We start from the raw sequence: 22,934 nt of genomic DNA, 5'->3' as shown, positions 1-22,934 counted from the left end.
TCATTGAATAAATGGTAACGCCCGACTTATCCATTCAAATGCAAATAATTAAGACATACATGTTCTCTGAAGCCAAGACTAAAATTCCACGAAGTATGCATTATCTGAAGATACATAAACAAACCGTGTATTTTATATGACAATAATGACATCAACTCTACAAGGATTATGCAAATGTAGGTACTTGGAACACAATACACAGCCACTAGGCACCGAGGGTGCGCTATCAACTCTTCACTATAAACATGCAAATATTTGATAGAAATAGCATGATCTTGCGGATCATTGCTAATTAACCAGTTGTAACATTTCATAATAATATTATTAGTTTTTGTATGAAGTATTTAACATAGTATAACACAAGATCATTTTTATAGTACATCTGATTGACTTTAAAGCCAAAAGTAAAATCAACTGTAGCCAAACGCGTTTTAAAGTCTGGCGTGCCCCTAAAAAGCGGGTATTTAACGTTTCTTCATGACACATACACGTAACAAAATTACAAAATAAAAACATATGCATTTTGAGCTCATGATAAATACAAGATGAATGACAATTAAAAAAAGCCACATTCGGATAGGAAATACCCATTGAGATTCTACCACTAGAATTATTTTTAGCACCCGTAAGAAAGTTAGTATCACCTGTTTGTGTTAGCCTAAACCATGAATATCTCATAATAAAATGATGTACACTTAGGTGAATGACCCAATTGTTCGTGTCAACCACACACCTACAAAACACATACGACTTATTAACCCACATGTGGGTTGGGCTACCAAGGATATTGTCATTCATATGCAAAGTGAAAATACCTGAAGTAGTGACCACAAAGACATTTTTACACGCGTCAATCTTATACTCAAAGCAATTATCATGTGGTTGGTACGGGCTACAATTGATGCATGCACCTGTTTCCCAATAAGTATGCAAATGATGGAGATATACACGTGGACAATTCTGAATTGGAAAAGCGAGCCCAAGATTTTGAAAGGCAAAATTACTATCCAACATTACACAGGCATTCAGATTCAAGCAAAGTACAATATTTCTCAGGGTACATAATCTTAAGATGGTATCTTGAAATGCATTCAAAAAAAAAGTTTGGCACATAACATAAAATATTAATATAAAATAATATAATTTCATCACTCAAATACAGTAAACAAAAGCTACAAAGACACAGACCAGCAAAGGCACTTGTGCTAATTAGTTACGTGTATAAAATAAAAAAGGACAAACGTGGGGTTTTGGAGCTCTCTACCTCTAACATTAATAAAAGTGACAACCATTGCATTGAAAACCAACGAATGACATGAAAACATTTTTGAGTAAACATCACAGTACGTCAATGGTACGACAATCGTCCTGACTCACGCTGAGCTCCCGCAACATGCACTACTCCGCAAAAGGCGGGCGGTACATGCGTCGAGAGCCCACCAGGAGCAAGACGAATCCCGTTAGTACTACCAGTAATCAAAACAATATATAGTATCAGAGAAAACAGAGCAAAATAATTAATAGTACAACATGATATTATGACAAGCGAAAAACACACTTCTAAATGACATTGAAGGAGAGTTATTTCCAACGATAATAAAACACACAAGAGTTCAATTTTTTTGGAGACCACTCTAGTTGACTCGTCTATAGTTCAAAAAAGTTTCCCAGAAAACTACAATGACTATCTTGATGATCTTCGGACCACGATACGTCGATAGATATCTTCAAAAACAAAGAATATTTCTTGCCGACATTAAACTGCCATTAAATGAGTTTAAATACGTTTATATGATTTGCCAAAAGTTGTAAATAATGAGTCAATCATGCTCATGGTTGAGATTCATAACATAAAAAAAAAGCGAGATTTCTTACCATGCCGATTTTAGGTACGCAAAAGTCCGCTCAAAAACACATTTCGGTAGAAATTTAAATTAAATCCATATCAATCCAGGGCATAAAGGTTCATGTCTTGACCGTTCACTGTAAAACCATCATGTCCATGAATAAAGAATTCCACTCGACAGGTAGTTCAAATATTTTTTGTTAGTGATGATGAGTGTAGCTGAGAATATTTTGAAGACAAACCATTTTGACACCTCTACTGAGACAAGTTCAGTTTTCATTCATGTTGTGTTTGGTTATTCTCATTTCTCACAATATCATACCATGTTTCGCCTTCATTCCAGCACACACACACACACACAAATCATATTGACCATGGTGCTCCATTCTTGCAGAAGTCTGTTCATGATATCACAGGTAAGATTGGCCTAATTTAGTTGGAATTATGTATTTCTTGAAACCTTTGTTAGTGATGATGAGTGTAGCTGAGAATATTTTGAAGACAAACCATTTTGACACCTCTACTGAGACAAGTTCAGTTTTCATTCATGTTGTGTTTGGGCATTATTCTCATTTCTCACAATATCATACCATGTTTTCACCTTCATTCCAGCACACACACAAATCATATTGACCATGGTGATCCATCCTTGCAGAAGTCTGTCCATGATATCACAGGTAAGATTGGCTTAATTTAGTTGGAATTATGTATTTCTTGAAACCTTTGTTAGTGATGATGAGTGTAGCTGAGAATATTTTGAAGACAAACCATTTTGACACCTCTACTGAGACAAGTTCAGTTTTCATTGATGTTGTGTTTGTTTATTATTCACATTTCTCACAATCATGGAATAAAGAATAGAGCACGTAGTGCGATGGAATTGCAACTCCAAGCGTCGATGTGAGGTCAGCGATCGTCACGCTTGCAACATGTGGACGTAGATGGCAGCAGCATTTTTCTTTAATTAGCATATTCGTGACGCCATGTTAACGTAAGTCTCCACAGCACTACGCATATTTTTTTAGGTAGCTTTTAGTACTATCGTGGTGGCAGCAGCATTTTTCTTCACTTTTCTAAAATGGCGGCGCCCAGGGTTTAATGACAAATTCTTCAATTTATCAATATTTTATGAAAATTTACCAAACAAACGGATACAGTAATGACAGTTAATATTTAAAGTACATGTATAAATGGTCACAGTTATAAAAGAAAGAATATAAGAAACATAAACAAATAAATTGTAGCAATATTCAATATTAATGGCAGCGGCCGTGACTTATCAATGGCGCTGGCGGGTAATACACGGGGGAAGCCGACGGTGTCGCCACCTTTTTGCATTGCGCTGGTATACGAGTTGCAACGGCCTGTCACAATATCATACCATGTTTCGCCTTCATTCCAGCACACACAGAAATCATATTGACCATTGGTGACCAATTCTTGCAGAGGTCTGTCAGTGATATCACAGGTAAGATTGGCCTAATTTAGTATTTTGCAATTAAGTATTTTGTAAAATCTTTGTTAGTGATGATGAGTGTAGCTGAGAATATTTTGAAGACAAACCATTTTGACACCTCTACTGAGACAAGTTCAGTTTTCATTGATGTTGTGTTTGGTTATTATTCTCATTTCTCATAATGTCATGCCATGTTTCACCTTCATTCCAGCACACACTCAAATCATATCGACCATGGTGACCCATTCTTGCAGAAGTCTGTCAGTGATATCACAGGTAAGTTTGGCCTAATTTAGTTGGAATTATGTATTTCTTAAAACCTTTGTTAGTGATGATGAGTGTAGCTGAGAATATTTTGAAGACAAACCATTTTGACACCTCTACTGAGACATGTTCAGTTTTCATTGATGTTGTGTTTGGTTATTATTCTCATTTCTCATGTCATGCCATGTTTCACCTTCATTCTAGCACACACTCAAATCATATTGACCATGGTGACCCATTCTTGCAGAAGTCTGTCAGTGATATCACTGGTAAGTTTGGCCTAATTTAGTTGGAATTATGTATTTCTTAAAACCTTTGTTAGTGATGATGAGTGTAGCTGAGAATATTTTGAAGACAAACCATTTTGACACCTCTACTGAGACAAGTTCAGTTTTCATTCATGTTGTGTTTGTTTATTATTCACATTTCTCATAATGTCATACCATGTTTCACCTTCATTCCAGCACACACTCAAATCATATTGACCATGGTGACCCATTCTTGCAGAAGTCTGTCCATGATATCACAGGTAAGATTGGCTTAATTTAGTTCGATTTATGTATTTCTTGAAACCTTTGTTAGTGATGATGAGTGTAGCTGAGAATATTTTGAAGACAAACCATTTTGACACCTCTACTGAGACAAGTTCAGTTTTCATTCATGTTGTGTTTGGGCATTATTCTCATTTCTCACAATTTCATACCATGTTTTCACCTTCATTCCAGCACACACACAACTCATATTGACCATGGTGATCCATCCTTGCAGTAGTCTGTCCATGATATCACAGGTAAGATAGGCTTAATTTAGTTGGAATTATGTATTTCTTGAAACCTTTGTTAGTGATGATGAGTGTAGCTGAGAATATTTTGAAGACGAAAACCATTTTGACACCTCTACTGAGACAAGTTCAGTTTTCATTCATGTTGTATTTGGTAATTATTCTCATTTCTCACAATAACGATACCATGTTTCACCTTCATTCCAGCACACACAGAAATCATATAGACCATGATGATCCATTCTTGCAGAGGTCTGTCCATGATATCACAGGTAAGATTGGCCTAATTTAGTTGGAAATATGTATATCTTGAAACCTTTGTTAGTGATGATGAGTGTAGCTGAGAATATTTTGAAGACAAACCATTTTGACACCTCTACTGAGACAAGTTCAGGTTTCATTCATGTTGTGTTTGTTTATTATTCACATTTCTCACAATATCATACCATGTTTCGCCTTCATTCCAGCACACACACACACACACAAATCATATTGACCATGGTGCTCCATTCTTGCAGAAGTCTGTTCATGATATCACAGGTAAGATTGGCCTAATTTAGTTGGAATTATGTATTTCTTGAAACCTTTGTTAGTGATGATGAGTGTAGCTGAGAATATTTTGAAGACAAACCATTTTGACACCTCTACTGAGACAAGTTCAGTTTTCATTCATGTTGTATTTGGTAATTATTCTCATTTCTCACAATATCATACCATGTTTCACCTTCATTCCAGCACACACACATACACAAATCATATAGACCATGGTGATCCATTCTTGCAAAAGTCTGTCCATGATATCACAGGTAAGATTGGCCTAATTTAGTTGGAATTATGTATTTCTTGAAACCTTTGTTAGTGATGATGAGTGTAGCTGAGAATATTTTGAAGACAAACCATTTTGACACCTCTACTGAGACAAGTTCAGTTTTCATTCAAGTTGTGTTTGGTTATTCTCATTTCTCACAATATCATACCATGTTTCGCCTTCATTCCAGCACACACACACAAATCATATTGACCATGGTGCTCCATTCTTGCAGAAGTCTGTTCATGATATCACAGGTAAGATTGGCCTAATTTAGTTGGAATTATGTATTTCTTGAAACCTTTGTTAGTGATGATGAGTGTAGCTGAGAATATTTTGAAGACAAACCATTTTGACACCTCTACTGAGACAAGTTCAGTTTTCATTGATGTTGTGTTTGTTTATTATTCACATTTCTCACTATATCATACCATGTTTCACCTTCATTCCAGCACACACACACAAATCATATAGACCATGGTGATCCATTCTGGCAGAAGTCTGTCCATGATATCACAGGTAAGATTGGCCTAATTTAGTTGGAATTATGTATTTCTTGAAACCTTTGTTAGTGATGATGAGTGTAGCTGAGAATATTTTGAAGACAAACCATTTTGACACCTCTACTGAGACAAGTTCAGTTTTCATTGATGTTGTGTTTGTTTATTATTCACATTTCTCACTATATCATATCATGTTTCGCCTTCATTCCAGCACACACAGAAATCATATTGACCATTGGTGACCAATTCTTGCAGAGGTCTGTCAGTGATATCACAGGTAAGATTGGCCTAATTTAGTATTTTGCAATTAAGTATGTTGTAAAATCTTTGTTAGTGATGATGAGTGTAGCTGAGAATATTTTGAAGACAAACCATTTTGACACCTCTACTGAGACAAGTTCAGTTTTCATTCATGTTGTGTTTGGTTATTCTCATTTCTCACAATATCATACCATGTTTCGCCTTCATTCCAGCACACACATAAATCATATTGACCATGGTGATCCATTCTTGCAGAAGTCTGTTCATGATATCACAGGTAAGATTGGCCTAATTTAGTATTTTGCAATTAAGTATCTTGTAAAATCTATGTTAGTGATGATGAGTGTAGCTGAGAATATTTTGAAGACAAACCATTTTGACACCTCTACTGAGACATGTTCAGTTTTCAATGATGTTGTGTTTGGTTATTATTCTCATTTCTCATGTCATGCCATGTTTCACCTTCATTCCAGCACACACTCAAATCATATTGACCATGGTGACCCATTCTTGCAGAAGTCTGTCAGTGATATCACAGGTAAGTTTGGCCTAATTTAGTTGGAATTATGTATTTCTTAAAACCTTTGTTAGTGATGATGAGTGTAGCTGAGAATATTTTGAAGACAAACCATTTTGACACCTCTACTGAGACATGTTCAGTTTTCATTGATGTTGTGTTTGGTTATTATTCTCATTTCTCACAATATCATACCATGTTTTCACCTTCATTCCAGCACACACACAAATCATATTGACCATGGTGACCCATTCTTGCAGAAGTCTGTCAGTGATATCACAGGTAAGTTTGGCCTAATTTAGTTGGAATTATGTATTTCTTAAAACCTTTGTTAGTGATGATGAGTGTAGCTGAGAATATTTTGAAGACAAACCATTTTGACACCTCTACTGAGACAAGTTCAGTTTTCATTCATGTTGTATTTGGTTATTATTCTCATTTCTCACAATAACGATACCATGTTTCACCTTCATTCCAGCACACACACACACAAATCATATAGGCCATGGTGATCCATTCTTGCAAAAGTCTGTCCATGATATCACAGGTAAGATTGGCCTAATTTAGTTGGAATTATGTATTTCTTGAAACCTTTGTTAGTGATGATGAGTGTAGCTGAGAATATTTTGAAGACAAACCATTTTGACACCTCTACTGAGACAAGTTCAGTTTTCATTCATGTTGTATTTGGTTATTATTCTCATTTCTCACAATATCATACCATGTTTCACCTTCATTCCAGCACACACAGAAATCATATAGACCATGTTGATCCATTCTTGCAGAGGTCTGTCCATGATATCACAGGTAAGATTGGCCTAATTTAGTTGGAAATATGTATATCTTGAAACCTTTGTTAGTGATGATGAGTGTAGCTGAGAATATTTTGAAGACAAACCATTTTGACACCTCTACTGAGACAAGTTTAGTTTTCATTCATGTTGTGTTTGTTTATTATTCACATTTCTCACAATATCATACCATGTTTCACCTTCATTCCAGCACACACAGAAATCATATTGACCATTGGTGACCAATTCTTGCAGAAGTCTGTTCATGATATCACAGGTAAGATTGGGCCTAATTTAGTTGGAAATATGTATATCTTGAAACCTTTGTTAGTGATGATGAGTGTAGCTGAGAATATTTTGAAGACAAACCATTTTGACACCTCTACTGAGACAAGTTTAGTTTTCATTCATGTTGTGTTTGTTTATTATTCACATTTCTCACAATATCATACCATGTTTCGCCTTCATTCCAGCACACACAGAAATCATATTGACCATTGGTGACCAATTCTTGCAGAAGTCTGTTCATGATATCACAGGTAAGATTGGCCTAATTTAGTTGGAATTATGTATTTCTTGAAACCTTTGTTAGTGATGATGAGTGTAGCTGAGAATATTTTGAAGACAAACCATTTTGACACCTCTACTGAGACAAGTTCAGTTTTCATTCATGTTGTGTTTGGTTATTCTCATTTCTCACAATATCATACCATGTTTCACCTTCATTCCAGCACACACAGAAATCATATAGACCATGGTGATCCATTCTTGCAAAAGTCTGTCAGTGATATCACAGGTAAGATTGGCCTAATTTAGTTGGAATTATGTATTTCTTGAAACCTTTGTTAGTGATGATGAGTGTAGCTGAGAATATTTTGAAGACAAACCATTTTGACACCTCTACTGAGACAAGTTCAGTTTTCATTCATGTTGTGTTTGGGCATTATTCTCATTTCTCACAATATCATACCATGTTTTCACCTTCATTCCAGCACACACAGAAATCATATAGACCATGATGATCCATTCTTGCAGAGGTCTGTCCATGATATCACAGGTAAGATTGGCCTAATTTAGTTGGAAATATGTATATCTTGAAACCTTTGTTAGTGATGATGAGTGTAGCTGAGAATATTTTGAAGACAAACCATTTTGACACCTCTACTGAGACAAGTTCAGTTTTCATTCATGTTGTATTTGGTAATTATTCTCATTTCTCACAATATCATACCATGTTTCACCTTCATTCCAGCACACACACACAAATCATATAGACCATGGTGATCCATTCTTGCAAAAGTCTGTCCATGATATCACAGGTAAGATTGGCCTAATTTAGTTGGAATTATGTATTTCTTGAAACCTTTGTTAGTGATGATGAGTGTAGCTGAGAATATTTTGAAGACAAACCATTTTGACACCTCTACTGAGACAAGTTCAGTTTTCATTCATGTTGTGTTTGGTTATTCTCATTTCTCACAATATCATACCATGTTTCGCCTTCATTCCAGCACACACACACACAAATCATATTGACCATGGTGATCCATTCTTGCAGAAGTCTGTTCATGATATCACAGGTAAGATTGGCCTAATTTAGTTGGAATTATGTATTTCTTGAAACCTTTGTTAGTGATGATGAGTGTAGCTGAGAATATTTTGAAGACAACCCATTTTGACACCTCTACTGAGACAAGTTCAGTTTTCATTCATGTTGTGTTTGGGCATTATTCTCATTTCTCACAATATCATACCATGTTTTCACCTTCATTCCAGCACACACACAAATCATATTGACCATGGTGATCCATTCTTGCAAAAGTCTGTCCATGATATCACAGGTAAGATTGGCTTAATTTAGTTGGAATTATGTATTTCTTGAAACCTTTGTTAGTGATGATGAGTGTAGCTGAGAATATTTTGAAGACAAACCATTTTGACACCTCTACTGAGACAAGTTCAGTTTTCATTCATGTTGTGTTTGTTTATTATTCACATTTCTCATAATGTCATACCATGTTTCACCTTCATTCCAGCACACACTCAAATCATATTGACCATGGCGATCCATTCTTGCAGAAGTCTGTCCATGATATCACAGGTAAGATTGGCTTAATTTAGTTGGATTTATGTATTTCTTGAAACCTTTGTTAGTGATGATGAGTGTAGCTGAGAATATTTTGAAGACCAACCATTTTGACACCTCTACTGAGACAAGTTCAGTTTTCATTCATGTTGTGTTTGGTTATTATTCTCATTTCTCACAATATCATACCATGTTTCGCCTTCATTCCAGCACACACACAAATCATATTGACCATGGCGATCCATTCTTGTAGAAGTCTGTCCATGATATCACAGGTAAGATTGGCTTAATTTAGTTGGATTGATGTATTTCTTGAAACCTTTGTTAGTGATGATGAGTGTAGCTGAGAATATTTTGAAGACAAACCATTTTGACACCTCTACTGAGACAAGTTCAGTTTTCATTCATGTTGTGTTTGGTTATTCTCATTTCTCACAATATCATACCATGTTTCGCCTTCATTCCAGCACATACACACACAAATCATATTGACCATGGTGCTCCATTCTTGCAGAAGTCTGTTCATGATATCACAGGTAAGATTGGCCTAATTTAGTTGGAATTATGTATTTCTTGAAACCTTTGTTAGTGATGATGAGTGTAGCTGAGAATATTTTGAAGACAAACCATTTTGACACCTCTACTGAGACAAGTTCAGTTTTCATTCATGTTGTGTTTGTTTATTATTCACATTTCTCATAATGTCATACCATGTTTCACCTTCATTCCAGCACACACTCAAATCATATTGACCATGGCGATCCATTCTTGTAGAAGTCTGTCCATGATATCACAGGTAAGATTGGCTTAATTTAGTTGGATTTATGTATTTCTTGAAACCTTTGTTAGTGATGATGAGTGTAGCTGAGAATATTTTGAAGACAAACCATTTTGACACCTCTACTGAGACAAGTTCTGTTTTCATTCATGTTGTGTTTGGGCATTATTCTCATTTCTCACAATATCATACCATGTTTCATCTTCATTCCAGCACACACACAAATCATATTGACCATGGCAGACCTGCCAACTGTCCCGCATTTTATGGACAGTCCCCAAGATTCAAGTTTAAAACCCGAAAATGCGGGACGCCCCGCATTCTCGCATTTCCGTCCATTGAAAAAAATCATTAAAAAACCAACAAATTGTCCGATATCGTCTGGCACGAAAAGAATTGCGGCGGCGCTTATACCTATTTAAATGCATTGAAAATGTGGTGGCGCTATTAAAAGCCTGATTAGCACGCGTGCTTGCGTGTTAAATTCACGCTGCCCATTGTAATACATTGGATATGTATGAACGTTGCCATTAAAAGGAGGCTATTATTTTCGCCTCATCGCTTCGGTGCATGGTTCATTGATGCAACATTGTATAACCGATGAATTGCGTATCTTTTCGGATTGGTGAAGAGGTTATTTTCAGCTTTTCACTGTGTCAATGTTTCCGAATTCGGAAGGTTCGTCGTAATTTCGTTGGAATTTTGGAAGATTTTTTAGTGTCCCGCATTTGGACTTTCAGGGGTTGGCAGGTCTGCCATGGTGATCCATTCTTGCAGAAGTCTGTCCATGATATCACAGGTAAGATTGGCTTAATTTAGTTGGAATTATGTATTTCTTGAAACCTTTGTTAGTGATGATGAGTGTAGCTGAGAATATTTTGAAGACGAAAACCATTTTGACACCTCTACTGAGACAAGTTCAGTTTTCATTCATGTTGTATTTGGTAATTATTCTCATTTCTCACAATATCATACCATGTTTCACCTTCATTTCAGCACACACACAAATCATATTGACCATGGTGATCCATTCTTGCAGAAGTCTGTCCATGATATCACAGGTAAGATAGGCTTAATTTAGTTGGATTTATGTATTTCTTGAAACCTTTGTTAGTGATGATGAGTGTAGCTGAGAATATTTTGAAGACCAACCATTTTGACACCTCTACTGAGACAAGTTCAGTTTTCATTCATGTTGTGTTTGTTTATTATTCTCATTTCTCACAATATCATACCATGTTTCACCTTCATTCCAGCACACACACACAAATCATATAGACCATGGTGATCCATTCTTGCAAAAGTCTGTCCATGATATCACAGGTAAGATTGGCCTAATTTAGTTGGAATTATGTATTTCTTGAAACCTTTGTTAGTGATGATGAGTGTAGCTGAGAATATTTTGAAGACAAAGCATTTTGACACCTCTACTGAGACAAGTTCAGTTTTCATTCATGTTGTGTTTGGTTATTCTCATTTCTCACAATATCATACCATGTTTCGCCTTCATTCCAGCACACACACACACAAATCATATTGACCATGGTGCTCCATTCTTGCAGAAGTCTGTTCATGATATCACAGGGAAGATTGGCCTAATTTAGTTGGAATTATGTATTTCTTGAAACCTTTGTTAGTGATGATGAGTGTAGCTGAGAATATTTTGAAGACAAACCATTTTGACACCTCTACTGAGACAAGTTCAGTTTTCATTCATGTTGTGTTTGTTTATTATTCACATTTCTCATAATGTCATACCATGTTTCACCTTCATTCCAGCACACACACAAATCATATTGACCATGGTGATCCATCCTTGCAGAAGTCTGTCCATGATATCACAGGTAAGATTGGCTTAATTTAGTTGGAATTATGTATTTCTTGAAACCTTTGTTAGTGATTATGAGTGTAGCTGAGAATATTTTGAAGACAAACCATTTTGACACCTCTACTGAGACAAGTTCAGTTTTCATTCATGTTGTGTTTGGGCATTATTCTCATTTCTCACAATATCATACCATGTTTCATCTTCATTCCAGCACACACACAAATCATATTGACCATGGTGATCCATCCTTGCAGAAGTCTGTCCATGATATCACAGGTAAGATAGGCTTAATTTAGTTGGAATTATGTATTTCTTGAAACCTTTGTTAGTGATGATGAGTGTAGCTGAGAATATTTTGAAGACGAAAACCATTTTGACACCTCTACTGAGACAAGTTCAGTTTTCATTCATGTTGTATTTGGTAATTATTCTCATTTCTCACAATAACGATACCATGTTTCACCTTCATTTCAGCACACACACAAATCATATTGACCATGGCGATCCATTCTTGCAGAAGTCTGTCCATGATGTCACAGGTAAGATTGGCCTAATTTAGTTGGATTTATGTATTTCTTGAAACCTTTGTTAGTGATGATGAGTGTAGCTGAGAATATTTTGAAGACAAACCATTTTGACACCTCTACTGAGACAAGTTCAGTTTTCATTCATGTTGTGTTTGGTTATTATTCTCATTTCTCACAATATCATACCATGTTTCACCTTCATTCCAGCACACACACACAAATCATATAGACCATGGTGATCCATTCTTGCAAAAGTCTGTCCATGATATCACAGGTAAGATTGGCCTAATTTAGTTGGAATTATGTATTTCTTGAAACCTTTGTTAGTGATGATGAGTGTAGCTGAGAATATTTTGAAGGCAAACCATTTTGACACCTCTACTGAGACAAGTTCAGTTTTCATTCATGTTGTGTTTGGTTATTCTCATTTCTCACAATATCATACCATGTTTCGCCTTCATTCCAGCACACACACACACAAATCATATTGACCATGGTGCTCCATTCTTGCAGAAGTCTGTTCATGATATCACAGGTAAGATTGGCCTAATTTAGTTGGAATTATGTATTTCTTGAAACCTTTGTTAGTGATGATGAGTGTAGCTGAGAATATTTTGAAGACAAACCATTTTGACACCTCTACTGAGACAAGTTCAGTTTTCATTCATGTTGTGTTTGTTTATTATTCACATTTCTCATAATGTCATACCATGTTTCACCTTCATTCCAGCACACACACAAATCATATTGACCATGGTGATCCATCCTTGCAGAAGTCTGTCCATGATATCACAGGTAAGATTGGCTTAATTTAGTTGGAATTATGTATTTCTTGACACCTTTGTTAGTGATTATGAGTGTAGCTGAGAATATTTTGAAGACAAACCATTTTGACACCTCTACTGAGACAAGTTCAGTTTTCATTCATGTTGTGTTTGTTTATTATTCACATTTCTCATAATGTCATACCATGTTTCATCTTCATTCCAGCACACACTCAAATCATATTGACCATGGCGATCCATTCTTGTAGAAGTCTGTCCATGATATCACAGGTAAGATTGGCTTAATTTAGTTGGATTTATGTATTTCTTGAAACCTTTGTTAGTGATGATGAGTGTAGCTGAGAATATTTTGAAGACAAACCATTTTGACACCTCTACTGAGACAAGTTCAGTTTTCATTCATGTTGTATTTGGTTGTTATTCTCATTTCTCACAATATCATACCATGTTTCACCTTCATTCCAAGACACACACACACACAAATCATATTGTCCATGGTGACCCATTCTTGCAGAAGTCTGTCAGTGATATCACAGGTAAGATTGGCCTAATTTAGTTGGAATTATGTATTTCTTGAAACCTTTGTTAGTGATGATGAGTGTAGCTGAAAATATTTTGAAGACAAACCATTTTGACACCTCTACTGAGACAAGTTCAGTTTTCATTCATGTTGTGTTTGGTTATTATTCTCATTTCTTACAATATCATACCATGTTTCACCTTCATTCCACCACACACACAAATCATATTGACCATGGTGACCCATTCTTGCAGAAGTCTGTCCATGATATCACAGGTAAAATTGGCCTAATTTAGTTGGAATTATGTATTTCTTGAAACCTTTGTTAGTGATGATGAGTGTAGCTGAGAATATTTTGAAGACAAACCATTTTGACACCTCTACTGAGACAAGTTCAGTTTTCATTCATGTTGTGTTTGGTTATTCTCATTTCTCACAATAACGATACCATGTTTCACCTTCATTCCAGCACACACACACACAAATCATATAGGCCATGGTGATCCATTCTTGCAAAAGTCTGTCCATGATATCACAGGTAAGATTGGCCTAATTTAGTTGGAATTATGTATTTCTTGAAACCTTTGTTAGTGATGATGAGTGTAGCTGAGAATATTTTGAAGACAAACCATTTTGACACCTCTACTGAGACAAGTTCAGTTTTCATTCATGTTGTATTTGGTTATTATTCTCATTTCTCACAATATCATACCATGTTTCACCTTCATTCCAGCACACACACACACAAATCATATAGGCCATGGTGATCCATTCTTGCAAAAGTCTGTCCATGATATCACAGGTAAGATTGGCCTAATTTAGTTGGAATTATGTATTTCTTGAAACCTTTGTTAGTGATGATGAGTGTAGCTGAGAATATTTTGAAGACAAACCATTTTGACACCTCTACTGAGACAAGTTCAGTTTTCATTCATGTTGTATTTGGTAATTATTCTCATTTCTCACAATATCATACCATGTTTCACCTTCATTCCAGCACACACACACAAATCATATAGACCATGGTGATCCATTCTTGCAAAAGTCTGTCCATGATATCACAGGTAAAATTGGCCTAATTTAGTTGGAATTATGTATTTCTTGAAACCTTTGTTAGTGATGATGAGTGTAGCTGAGAATATTTTGAAGACAAGCCATTTTGACACCTCTACTGAGACAAGTTCAGTTTTCATTCATGTTGTGTTTGGGCATTATTCTCATTTGTCACAATATCAATACCATGTTTCACCTTCATTCCAGCACACACAATTAAATCATATTGACCATGGTGACCCATTCTTGCAGAAGTCTGTCAGTGATATCACAGGTAAAATTGGCCTAATTTAGTATTTTGCAATTAAGTATCTTGTGAAATCTTTGTTAGTGATGATGAGTGTTGCTGAGAATATTTTGAAGACAAACCATTTTGACACCTCTACTGAGACAAGTTCAGTTTTCATTCATGTTGTGTTTGGGCATTATTCTCATTTCTCACAATATCATACCATGTTTCACCTTCATTTCAGCACACACACAAATCATATAGACCATGGTGATCCATTCTTGCAGAGGTCTGTCAATGATATCACAGGTAAGATTGGTCTAATTTAGTTGGAATTATGTATTTCGTGAAACCTTTGTTAGTGATGATGAGTGTAGCTGAGTATATTTTGAAGACAACCCATTTTGACACCTCTACTGAGACAAGTTCAGTTTTCATTCATGTTGTGTTTGGTTATTCTCATTTCTCACAATATACCATGTTTCACCTTCATTCTAGCACACACACACAAATCATATAGGCCATGGTGATCCATTCTTGCAGAAGTCTGTCCATGATGTCACAGGTAAGATTGGCCTAATTTAGTATTTTGCAATTAAGCATTTTGTGAAATCTTTGTTAGTGATGATGAGTGTAGCTGAGTATATTTTGAAGACAAACCATTTTGACACCTCTACTGAGACATGTTCAGTTTTCATTCATGTTGTGTTTGGTTATTCTCATTTCTCACAATATCATACCATGTTTCACCTTCATTCCAGCACACACAGAAATCATATAGACCATGGTGATCCATTCTTGCAGAAGTCTGTCCATGATGTCACAGGTAAGATTGGCCTAATTTAGTATTTTGCAATTAAGCATCTTGTGAAATCTTTGTTAGTGATGATGAGTGTAGCTGAGAATATTTTGAAGACAACCCATTTTGACACCTCTACTGAGACAAGTTCAGTTTTCATTCATGTTGTGTTTGGTTATTATTCTCATTTCTCATGTCATACCATGTTTCACCTTCATTCCAGCACACACTCAAATCATATTGACCATGGCGATCCATTCTTGCAGAAGTCTGTCAGTGATATCACAGGTAAGATTGGCCTAATTTAGTTGGAATAATGTATTTCTTGAAACCTTTGTTAGTGATGATGAGTGTAGCTGAGAATATTTTGAAGACTTACCATTTTGACACCTCTACTGAGACAAGTTCAGTTTTCATTCATGTTGTGTTTGTTTATTATTCTCATTTCTCACAATATCATACCATGTTTCGCCTTCATTCCAGCACACACACAAATCATATTGACCCATTCTTGCAGAAGTCTGTCAGTGATATCACAGGTAAAATTGGCCTAATTTAGTTGGAATTATGTATTTCTTGAAACCTTTGTTAGTGATGATGAGTGTAGCTGAGTATATTTTGAAGACAAACCATTTTGACACCTCTACTGAGACAAGTTCAGTTTTCATTTATGTTGTATTTGTTTATTATTCACATTTTTCACAATATCATACCATGTTTCACCTTCATTCCAGCACACGCACATCATTGACATGGTAACCCATTCTTGCAGAAGTCTGTCCATGATGTCACAGGTAAGATTGGTCTAATTTAGTTGGAATTATGTATTTCTTGAAACCTTTGTTAGTGATGATGAGTGTAGCTGAGTATATTTTGAAGACAAACCATTTTGACACCTCTACTGAGACAAGTTCAGTTTTCATTCATGTTGTGTTTGTTTATTATTCTCATTGCTCACAATATCATACCATAACATAACATAACAACGGCGCTTGATATAACGCAATACCAAAAATATGAACATTGCGCTTTACAAATATACAAAAAATAACAACAGCAAAATACATTAGAAAATATGTTTTAAGACCCTTTTTAAAAGATTCAACTGTTAGAGCAGTGCGAAGTGTAGCCGGTAACTGGTTCCAGAGGGTTGGACCAGACACACTAAATGAACCATCACCAATTTTTGTCTTACTCCTGGGGATGACAAGGCGAGTAATATCAAGCTCAGAGCGAAGGCCCTTCCTAGGTGGAATGTAGGTAGCGATGTAGTCAGTGAGATATATCAGTGATAGTCCATTTACCGCTTTGAATACGTGAAGAATAATTTTAAATCGAATTCGTTTATCAACCGGTAACCAGTGAAGCGAGTTTAACAAAGGGGATGTAGAATGACTCAAGTGGTGAGGATATAGATACAAAGGGGGTGATTCTTGAAGAAATTCATTGGGTTTGTGTACAACAATTAACAGAATGTTCTTTTTGCCAAAACCAAATATATTTTACTGTCCTGACAGTTTTGGCCATTGGTCGAAGGCCATCATCGGAGTGATGGTGCTTGATCTTTCCTTCTGGTTGATTGGTCACCAACAGAGGGCGCACTAGGTCGAAACTGTCAGGTCAGTAAAATATTTGGTTTTGGCAAGAAGAACATTCTGTTAATTTATAAGGTGGTGATTGAATATGAACCAGTGGAAGGGGGATCTTTGTTTACGTGTTGGAGATGGAGATCTTAAATTTAAATAAAATCGGTATATTTTGTTCGAACTAAATTATAGATTTGTTAGGCATAGGGGAGTTTCTGAGAATTGCGATAAGTACCAAATTAATTTGCTGGGAACGTTGCTGTACATGAGAATTAAGTATAGTATTAAAAGCCAAACAAAAAAAGAAACTTGCGCTAATAATTATTGAGATGATGAAATAGCAATAATAATTATAGTAATTATAATATGTACATGTACTTTTATACAAGTTTTGTGACCTTATTTGCTGTAGAAGTGATTATGTAATGGGACTAACTACCATAGCAGTGAATACAATTTTTGAATATATTGCCCTGCATTACAAGCAGGTTGCAGTTTGCACTTATCACCTGTGTGGGTCTGCAGTCATAGGTTGAATACAGTACCGCTCCTTTAAAAGATACTAATTTTACAGGTGTGAGTGATCAGCATGATAATGATATGATCCAGGTCTTTATCAATGTTCTTTGACATCTATGGTTCAATGCATAGGTTGTAGTGCAGGGCGATATATTCAAAAATTGTATTCATTTATTGCTATGGTAGTTAATCCTGTTATATCATTACTTCTACGGTAACACACATAGCCGGGGGAGCTGGGGTGCAAATTGGTTCCACACCCACAGAAATTTCCAGGAAAAAATAGGGTGGGCAAAGAAGAGTAAAGTGTCATTAAAATGACTATGGGAAGAAAAATTGACAATTGACGCGATTCCAAATACAGCGCGCCACCAACGACGGCAGTGAAAATTGGCATTTCCCGTGTCTGGGGTCGACATCCCTTTTCATCAACCATAGCTGACCATGTTTGTGATTATTACTCTAAAAACACAATGTTTTATAGTACTTTTTGAAATTTTTTTAGATTTTCTGTGTTGAAGTGAAATATTGCAGTTTGATATTCACAGATGTCCTTTTCTAAAACCCGCAAACTTGATGTTGATACTAGTTGTTTCCTTTTTGTTATACATTTTCTAAAACCGCCCTTTTTTGTTTTTAAACTTTACGATGCTTTTCAGCCCGATACGCGCGAGCCTATAGTCAATGCGAAGTAGGCCTAGGCCTGTCCTTTTTTAATGGAAAACGCATAGGTTTTATTTTGGTTATTAGAATAAATTGTTTTAATTCTTTCTGAATTTATTGTTTGTTCAATACGATAATAATATAACATCAGCATACTTAAGAACATCCATACTAATAGGTGTTGCGTTTTTGTAATCGGCCTACATTTTCTAAAAATGGGGTTTTTTTAATTATATTAGGCTACTATCAAACATTAAAAAAAATTACGATCACAATAAAAACACTTTGTAGGCATAGCCTACCGCATAAAAATAACATTTATTTTTTTGTTAATATTTCAATTTGAGACTTTAATGCCTAAGTTCAACAATACCTCATAGAGTTCTAGCATTATAATAAAGATGAAGAAAGTTTCAAACTGCAAAAGAGTAGGCCTACGTTAATTTTAAAAGATCATTATTTTAAGGCATATCAAGAAAATACGCATGAAACAACTTCTTAACTTTAGAACCAAATAGGCCTATGCTAGATAGACCTTTGGTGTTTTCAGTTTAAAATGATAGCCTATTGTACGTGTAATGTATAATAATTACAGTAACACAATTTTCAAAAATGCCTCCTTTGGCCCCCATGAACCAGATCGTGTAACAATTAAGGTTTAAATTTGACAATTGTCATGCCCGATTTTAATATTAATTCATGTTTGTTTTTCATATTTTATTTTTACTTCGCTTTCTTGCATGTCATACCATCTTTATTTCATCTTTCCCTTTAATAATTCATAACCCAAGGAAATTTATTTCTTAATGTAGGCCTAGGCCTACTCCCAAATAACACACGTTGGTTGGAATGAGTTTCTTTTTAGACATATTATCGGTCGCCCCAATATTGAAAAATCAAAAACTTTTTCAAATAAATATTCAATTGGACAATTTTAAACACCTAGGCCTAGGCCTATAGGCCTACATGTTTTTTTTTAAAGAAAAAGAAAATGAGAAAGATTAAAATCTTTCCCATTTTCTTTTTCTTTCTCGTGAAATTATAAGTCAACACTGTGAAAAGAACTGAACTGTATAGTGTAGCCCAACCTTTACGGCATTGTGGACTTTGGCCAAATTGGAAGGGTGTAAATGCGGAGGGTCGACATTTCTTGCATATTAAATAATGGATCAGGCCCATGGATCAAGGACTCAACCTAAAGTAAAGAGGTCAAATCTGGTGATGGACGCATTGTTTAGGTTAGGCCTGCTTCATTTGAGACTGAAGGGGCGAACCGGGACACCCCCCCCCCCACACACACACACCGATTTACGGTGAAGGATATACTGTACAATAAGGGACAATTTGCAGTTCATGTTTTTGACAAAAACAAGATAACTTAACATGCTTAACAATGTAGTTTGGAGGCCATTATAGGCCTAAATGAAAATGAAAACGTGCCTATTCATACAGAAGGGTAGGCCTATTGAGGGGCTGAGCCCCAGCCCCAGTTCATAAGCCTATGTAATTTTGTTGACAGAATTGCACCACGAGAGTTTATTTTAAAAATTAACAGATTTATTAATTTTGTTTAGTGCAAGTATATATTTTCTCCCGACATTATACATTGGGGCCAAAGTGTTTTGTTTATAGGGCTATAGAAGGAAATGGCTTCTAAATTTACGACCTTTCGTGATCATACAGTAGGCCTACATCATGCTACAAAGAGCGTTTCAAAATGTCACACGAAAAATGCTTTAAAACAATTAATTCATATCTATTAAAGTTTGTAAAAAGGTTATAAATGTAAAACATCTATAGGCCTAGGAAAAAAATAATAAAAATAAAAAACAAGACAAGCGTTCAAAACATTTATGAAAACCAAAAGCTTTTATCTTAATCATGTATCACGCATGGTAATAACTATGGGAAAAGTTATCCAAACAAGAAATAAAAAGGCACGCAATTTGTGTTTTAGATTAAATTTCCTATTTGCTATTATAGGCCTACCCAAACTCGAAAATTGACATTTTGACATCGGGTTTATAGGCTTAGATGGTCGATCAGAGACATCAACATTTTTGACATCTAGTTTTAACCGTAGATGGTTGAATAGGAATAGAGTACATTTGAAATTCGAAAACGTTTTAATCGTATTAAAAAAAAAATGCTTTACGCTGTTCATGCTGTTAAAATATGTATTGAATATTTCGTTATTCTAAATATTGAGAATTAGGCCTACTTTACTTAAAACAAACAAGGTTTAAAAATTGGTTTTTTTTAAGGATATGCATGAGGGTCTAAGTAAGTAGGCCTATCCCCAATCATATTTTTTTTAATCAAGTCTATTATAGGCCTACTTACAACAAAGCTTAAAGACCAGAAAGTGTTTTCTTTTCTTGTATACGAGAGCCTAAAGTATTTTCCCTAGCGCCTCGGAAAGTTCGGAAAAGTTTGAAAATAAGGGTTTAATTGATGCCCATTATTTTGTGTGGGAATAGGCCTAACACTCTGAACATTCACAGAGGTAGGCCTAAACCATGACTGTCAAAATTAACTTTAAAAAGGAGGCAGAAATTTAAAAAAAAATCATCGTTTCCGTTTCCTTGGTCGACGGTTCATCGTCGACGCGTCGTGGATGTCGACTTTTACCCATGATGCTCTGCGCGAAGTAGATCAGCCAGGCGTGATCGTAGGTGGCGCGCTGTATTTGGAATCGCGAGAATTGGGGACAGAAATTTGGCTTTGCCCCCTCACACTAAAATGCTGGTTATGCTGCTGACCTTACACATACTGCACTGGTACAAGGTCACAAAACTATGTTATTATTAATTGTGTTTTTCTCCTCTTTATAATTTCAGTATTAAATCCAGTTCCATTTCATTCATGCAGTTCTTCATTCCCAATTATGGACACCATGGTGTATGATTTGCACAGTTACGTGTGTAGGATTATTTTGGGGTACCCATTTGGTACACCATTCCTGTCTGGATGTTGGAGACAGAAGACCTGAATTCCGCGCGAGCACTAGAGTGCTCAAACACTTGCGAATGTGCATGCTTTTGGTGTATGCACTGAGCGCTTAAGTACCCACACAGATGTGAGGGTCTTCTGTTATCCAATATCGTAACCAGTGAAAGTCTAGTTTTTAGTTCCGGAATTTAGTGCAATTTTCAATTTGATTTACAATTGATGCTTTAATGCAGTTCTCAATTAAATTAAATTCTCACAATTTTTCAATTTATATGAAATTAATTTTATTCAATTCTGATCTCAATTCAATTCAATTCTCACCTTTTTTCAATTTCTATGAAATCAATTTCTCAAATAAATTTATATTCAGTTCAGGAAATGAGAACTATTCTTTGATTGGTAAGATTCATTTTAGATTAGTAGTGTTCACTTGAGAGTAGTAATAGTAGTTATCTATATTATATAGAACATAGATTTAGTCAGTATTCGTGGTAGTAGCTTCAAGTTAGTAGTGACGTCAGTCCTTTTTTGTGGGTGCGCCACTAGCGTACCGACAAACTGCCCTTGTACGCGTGCATCTGTGCTCTGCCCGATTAACTTTACACACGATTCAATAAACATGCACATATGTCACTACCGAACTTGAGGTGAACCAAATTACAATAGAACATAGATCTGCATCGTAATCCCCAACCAAATTTATGTATGAGGTGAGTTATATTTGCACAAATTTCTGGTGATAATGGCAAATATGCAATCCTGTACAAGCCATTAGGGAACAAACCAAAAGATCGATGACGTCCTATAAACATAACTAGTGTCATTTCTCAGCTGACCCCCTCCCTCCCTGCCAGAAACGTAATAATGAAATGTTGAAAATGTGAACATAATGACACATTCTTCAGACCGATGTTTTTGTACAAACATAATCGAGTATTTTTACCCCCCCCTCCCCCCCTAAACGAAACTAGGACGTCGTCGGTCTTTTGGTTTGTTCCCTTACAGGTCAGCTGTCAATCAATTATGGGCGTGCTGATGTCTGGGACTTGCTCTGGTCAAGCTGATGGTGTATGTGATCTGTGGCATACCAGGGGGGTATCAATATTTGGTGGTGACCCTCCCCTTAATTTGACCCCTCCTCCTTCAGTCATGGGAGGGGGCTTGCCTGCTCCCAAGCAAGTTTATTCAAATCTATGAGGAAGCCCATGTTGCCATGTACACACTGGATTTGGGTTTATACAGGTTGATAGTCTGGATAATCCTAACCTTGAACCTTAACTTTAAGTTACTCTTTTTGGACTTAAGGCCCTATGGCATAGTGGGAATTCTTACCTTTTTCATAATTATTATATGAATATGGTAGAGACATCATCATAAATAAA

General features: G+C 35.8%; 4 long non-coding RNA genes across 6 annotated transcripts; all 4 read left to right on the top strand.

Annotated features, from left to right (window-relative positions):
• The first annotated feature begins 2,455 nt into the window (after positions 1-2,455).
• LOC140160324 (uncharacterized) lies at positions 2,456-6,457 on the top strand. Its single transcript, XR_011859951.1, has 4 exons — positions 2,456-2,523; positions 4,555-4,619; positions 5,870-5,935; positions 6,393-6,457. It is a non-coding gene; the product is annotated as an uncharacterized lncRNA (long non-coding RNA).
• On the top strand, positions 3,246-4,095 carry LOC140160325 (uncharacterized). Its single transcript, XR_011859952.1, has 3 exons — positions 3,246-3,314; positions 3,771-3,835; positions 4,031-4,095. It is a non-coding gene; the product is annotated as an uncharacterized lncRNA (long non-coding RNA).
• A 193-nt stretch (positions 6,458-6,650) lies between the features above and the next one.
• Positions 6,651-7,504, top strand: LOC140160323 (uncharacterized). The gene is made up of 3 exons (XR_011859950.1): positions 6,651-6,718; positions 7,179-7,243; positions 7,439-7,504. It is a non-coding gene; the product is annotated as an uncharacterized lncRNA (long non-coding RNA).
• A 193-nt stretch (positions 7,505-7,697) lies between these two features.
• Positions 7,698-15,859, top strand: LOC140160974 (uncharacterized). 3 transcript variants are annotated; one of them, XR_011860052.1, is made up of 5 exons: positions 14,482-14,553; positions 15,012-15,078; positions 15,278-15,342; positions 15,532-15,598; positions 15,795-15,859. It is a non-coding gene; the product is annotated as an uncharacterized lncRNA (long non-coding RNA). The 3 variants fall into 3 exon arrangements; XR_011860054.1 differs by lacking the exons at positions 14,482-14,553; positions 15,012-15,078 and adding an exon at positions 7,698-7,766; XR_011860053.1 differs by lacking the exons at positions 14,482-14,553; positions 15,012-15,078 and adding an exon at positions 12,394-12,458.
• The last annotated feature ends 7,075 nt before the right edge of the window (positions 15,860-22,934 follow it).

Source organism: Amphiura filiformis, chromosome 9 (assembly GCF_039555335.1).
Source record: "Amphiura filiformis chromosome 9, Afil_fr2py, whole genome shotgun sequence".
NCBI lineage: Eukaryota > Metazoa > Echinodermata > Ophiuroidea > Amphilepidida > Amphiuridae > Amphiura > Amphiura filiformis.
This window is presented reverse-complemented; position numbering and strand designations above follow the sequence as displayed.